Below are 5,669 nucleotides of genomic sequence, written 5' to 3' on the forward strand. Positions count from 1 at the left end.
ATGTTCACATAAGATTTTAAATAATTAATAAGGATTAGCCACTTCATATTTAACACTTTTTGAATTTTCACACCATCCACCTAAGATTTTAATTAACAAATGAGAATTAGACATCTCACTAATTAATATTTTTGTCACTACAATAATTTTCTATATTAAGTTTTATGGTAATAATATAAAAATATTCCTACATTTTCTATATTAAGTTTTATAGTAATATAATAATTTTCTATATTAAGTTTTATAGTAATAATCCTACATTTTTGTCACTCTAATAATTTTCTATATTAAGTTTTTATTTTTTTTCATCGCTTTTGCCATCATTGTGCACACTTCTCTTTCTGGTTATGTTTTACATCTCTTAGACCATCTCCAATGTATATTTCTATTTTTTCCTCTAAAATAGAGCAACTCAAAAATAGAGCATTGTTTTCCTTTAATGTATTACTCTATTTTCAACTCTAAAATAGAGTTAGTGTAAAAAAATAGAGGTGAGAATAGAGTTGCTCTATATATAGAGCAATCCTATCATTTTCTCTATTTTAGAGTAAAATATAGAGTAGGGTTTGAGCAAATGTTACTCTATAATAGAGATTTGACTCTAAAATAGAGTGGGGTTGGAGATGCCCTTATGAGCATAAAACATGTGTTTGTGTATGAAGTTATAGATGATTTGATGTTGTTTGTGTAAGAGTTTTGGATATTAAGAAGAAAGATCGACGACAAGAATCATTGAAGACTAAGTTATGGTAGAAGAGAACTGAATTTTGAGTACAATATATCAAATGAATGATGTTGTTTTGGATAGTTAATTCATAGGCTTATGGAGCTATGTTTAGTTTAAGTTATACATTTCTTTCTCTGTTTTCAACCACATAACTACAAATGTTTTACATAGAAAAAGATGGAGGGGGATTAGGAAGAAAGCAAGGAAGAGGAAAACGAAGAGTATAACAAATAATTGGACTGTGAAAGTAACGACGACAATGACCATGAAAAATTGAATATGATTGACAAGAAGGAATATAAAGAGACGGTGAACGTAGAAAAGAGATACGAAGATATATTTTACATGATGACAAATTGATTCATGATTTTTTTCATCATATATGATTCTTAGACACTATTGACTTTAATAATTTTTAATTGAATTGATTTTTGTTTTGCCTTAATAGTAATTTTTTTAAGATAATATTCCTTCCGTTTCAAAATATAGGATGTATTAGTAGAAACACGTATATTAAGAAAAAGTTCCTTTTAAAAAGCTTAACCAATCATACCAAAGACTGAATAATAGAAAATATAAAATTAATTTAAAAGTTGCATCGAAAGTTGGAAACATCCTATATTATGAAACAAAAATAATTCTCTAAACATTATATATTATGAAACGTATGGAGTATATAATAACTACCATCAATGGTATATAGTTTTTATCAAACTATATCAAATACGCGTGGGTTCAAAACCTAGTAATTTATAATGTATCCGTTGACAAACAAAAAAACTTTATAATGTATCTGATATATTACTAGAAAAAAACTACTAATACTGAAAGCAATCAAATATTTTCAAAACTGTTTTTTAAGTATTTCCTCAAAATTCATTTTCATATATATAAGTTATGATATTGTTTGTCTAAATTTTTTATCTCTCTCGTGTATTGACTATTTAAGTAATGTTTTATGTAGAAAGAAAAACATTAAACTCATGGCGTCTCTTTGCTCTGAGGGCGATTTTTTGGGCGAAAATCAATTCTCGATTCGTCCTCCTCTTTCTCCAATTTGGAGTTTCTTTCCGGCAAATTGTTTTATTTCCCGGTATGGATTTGGCGGTTTTGTTCTGTTACAGGTATCTGTTAACAGTTACATTCTGACTTTTATGTTGGATAACCTTCCCAAAAAACCGCCATGGTCTCTGTATATATATTCTACTTGGTTCGTCTGGATTTCTTCAACACTGCAAACATATCTGTTTCTTTGTACTACACCACCATTGAAGATGAGTTCGAACATCCAAAAAAATCTCCAGAATTTGGATCTGGGCATTGATGACGCACCGGTTCCTCTACCACCAGAACTCTGTGGATACTCTGCGAACATCAATCGCTTTTCTCTGATCGTTTCTATTGTGAACCCACGAAAGCAGAATGCTCGGGCTATCATGGCACAGATGCCTAAAATTTGGGGTTTTGCTGACTCATGTCGTGGCAGAGTCATTGGAAATGGAAAGATCCTGTTCATTTTCCAATCTGAAGAAATGCTTAACCTGGTTCTTCGCCGTGGACCATGGACATTTAATGACTGGATGATCACGGTACACTGCTGGTACCCTAACATCTCTGACGAGGCTATGAAGATCATACCTTTCTTGGTTCAGGTTCGTGGAATCCCGGTTCAGTTCCTCACTACACCAATGGTGAACTACATTGGCGGAAAATTGGGGAATGTAGCCACTGTGGATTTTGATGAGAATGCAAACTTGGTGGAGTTTGTTCGCATTTACATCAACTGGCACATAGACACTCCTTTAAGATTCCAGAGGAATTTTCAATTTGGGGGAGGGGAGAATACGATTCTCAAGTTTCGCTATGAGCGTTTGAGAAACTTTTGTGCGAAGTGTGGATTACTGTCTCATGATGCAAAGGACTGTCCTCTCTCTTTTGATGGTCCTGATGACAATAACCCTCCACATGATGACAATGATGGCCCTGATGATGACAATGATGATGCTGATGACCATGATGCTTATGATCCGGACTATCCACAGAATCAGGTAAACTATGAATCTGATACTAACACTTTGCAGACGATTGCACCGGATGGTCATATTCCAGGCCTGGAACGTGTATCAAAGTCAAAAGAATTCATCATCAGTGACTCTGAGGAAATCTTGGCCCCCAATGCCTCCATGAGAGTCGTTTCCAGGAATTGTCAGGGCATCTACTCGCCGCTGACTCAAGACAGTTTAAAACGTTTATGTCGTATATTAAAACCTAATCTACTTTTCTTGTGTGAAACTATGAATTCTTGTTCTACTGTGTGTGATTTTGCTTCTGTTCTAGGATATAATAATGTAATAACACAACCCCCTCTTGGTCGGAGTGGAGGTTTAGCTTTGATGTAGACAAACAATGTCTCGTTATCCAAGTTGTATCAGGATGAATGTATGATTGATGTTCATGTCATCTTCAATAATAAAGGCTTTTATTTTTCTGGTGTGTATGGTAATCCAAATGCGAACTTAAGGCATTTATGTTGGAACCATTTGGAAACTATAAACACAACAAGAAATGGTCCATGGGTTCTGGCTGGAGACTTCAACGAAATACTTGGTAATCACGAGAAGATAGGAGGACCTGCAAGGGAAGAATGGACTTTTAGAAAATTCAGACATATGATCTATGTCTGCGATCTAACTGATCTTAAGTCAAAGGGGAATCATTTCTCTTGGGTTGGCGAGAGGCGAGACTACACAGTTAAATGTTGTCTTGATAGAGTTATGATAAACACTGAATGGGAAGCTTCATTTCCAAGTGCTGAAGCTGAATTTATGGAGTTTGATGGCTCTGATCACAAACCAATTCTTATCACAATCCAGTCCTTACAATCGAACAACTCAAAACCTTTTCATTTTGATAGGAGACTTACAGAAATAAGAAATTTTGATCAGATTGTAGCTCGAGGCTGGAACTCCTCTAAAAACAAGAATTACTACTCTATATGTGATCAAATCAACACTTGTCGCAGAGAAATGGCCAAAGGAAAACATAAGGCTAACTTGAACTCGTCAAAGCGTATTGATTATTTTCAAAATAAACTTAATCGAGCCATGGAGAGCATAAACAAAAACCAGCGACGTCACATTCCATACTTACAAAGGCAGTTGAGCAAGGCATATAGAGATGAGGAATATTATTGGCAAAACAAGAGCAGAAACCGCTGGTTGGAACTTGGCGATCGTAACACAAAGTTCTATCATGCAAGCACAAACTTGATACGCCAAAAATCATCTACTTAACATATGTGACTCATCCAATAACATATTCAGTGGTGACCAAGAGATAGGTGCTCATGCTCAAGGCTATTTTTCAAGCATCTACACCTCAAGTAGAGTTCCAGTTTCGCCTATTGATTTCGGTGATTTCTCTGCTACGGTTACTCAGACGATTAACGAAGATCTGACGAAGGAATTCACTGCAGCGGAGATTTATGAAGCAATCTCCTCCATTGGAGACAACAGAGCTCCCGGTCCGTATGGCCTGACTGCACGTTTCTACAAGCATTATTGGCATATTATTGGTAATGATATAATAACAGAGGTTAGAGACTTTTTCGAAAGCTCTCATATGAAATCTGGTATTAATCACACCAATATTTGCATGATTCCAAAAATAGACAGATCATCAACCGTGTCCGAATACAGACCTATCGCATTATGTAATGTTATGTATAAAATCATCTCTAAATGCATGGTGAATAGGCTGAAAAAACACTTAGATGACATAGTTTCGGATTCACAAGCTGCATTTATTCCAGGAAGATTGGTTACAGATAATGTGATGATTGCTCACGAGGTCATGCACTCTTTAAAATCAAGAAAACGTGTTTCCACAAACTACATGGCATTAAAAACCGATGTCAGTAAAGCATATGACAGGGTTGAATGGAATTTTTTAGAAGTTACAATACATTTGTTTGGTTTTTCAAAAAATGGATAGATTGGGTGATGGCTTCGGTAAAATCTGTTACTTACTCGGTCCTGATTAATGGATCCCCACACGGAAATATAGTTCCACAACGAGGTATTCGTCAAGGAGATCCGTTATCGCCTTACCTCTTCATTCTATGTGCTGACATCATGAGCCACTTGATCAGAACCAGAGTAGCTTCAGGAGATATCAGAGGTGTACGAATAGGGAATCGAGTTCCTCCAATAACTCATCTACAATTTGCAGATGACTCACTTTTCTTTTGCCAAGCAAATGCTCGAAACTGTACAACAATCAAAGAAGCTTTTGAAGTTTATGAGTATTACTCAGGACAGCAAATAAACACAACGAAATCTTTGATTACTTTTGGTTCGCGCGTAAATGGTCAGCTCCAAAATCGTCTCAAGCGGATCCTTGCAATACCAAACCATGGTTGTAACGCCCGCGAACCAAATTGTGTATTTTTGGTGTGGGTGTCGATCGACACCCTTTGTGGCATCGATCGACACCATGTTTTCCGGTTTGGTCGGGTTTGATTTAATTACCGAATTGGTTCGGTTTGGTTTAATTTAAAACCCTAATCGTGTGTAAAAGGGGAAAAACGACCCTAGGTCGTATTATTTGTGATTCTCGCCGTTTTTGAGAGGAAAAGAAAGGGAGAAAAGAGAGAAAAACTTTTCTGGGCTTGTTCTTGGTGATTTTGGAGAGATCTGAGGCTGTAGGAGTGTTAGCTGTTGCTGGAATCGAAGGGGAAGCTTCTGGAGGTGTTGTTTTCCACGTTTCTCAATCCAAACTTCTTGTTCTTGAGGTGAGTGCTTGACCATGGTTGATCTAAGCATGAGATCTCCCTTGTTTTGTGTGATTCCTTGTTATTTGTGGTGTTTGCTTGCTTGGGTACATTGTATTTGTGATTTCTAGTGAATTCCGAGATGATTAGACGTGTTTGGAGTCGAATCTG

Source organism: Camelina sativa, chromosome 2 (genome assembly GCF_000633955.1).
Source record: "Camelina sativa cultivar DH55 chromosome 2, Cs, whole genome shotgun sequence".
NCBI classification, from domain to species: Eukaryota; Viridiplantae; Streptophyta; class Magnoliopsida; order Brassicales; family Brassicaceae; genus Camelina; species Camelina sativa.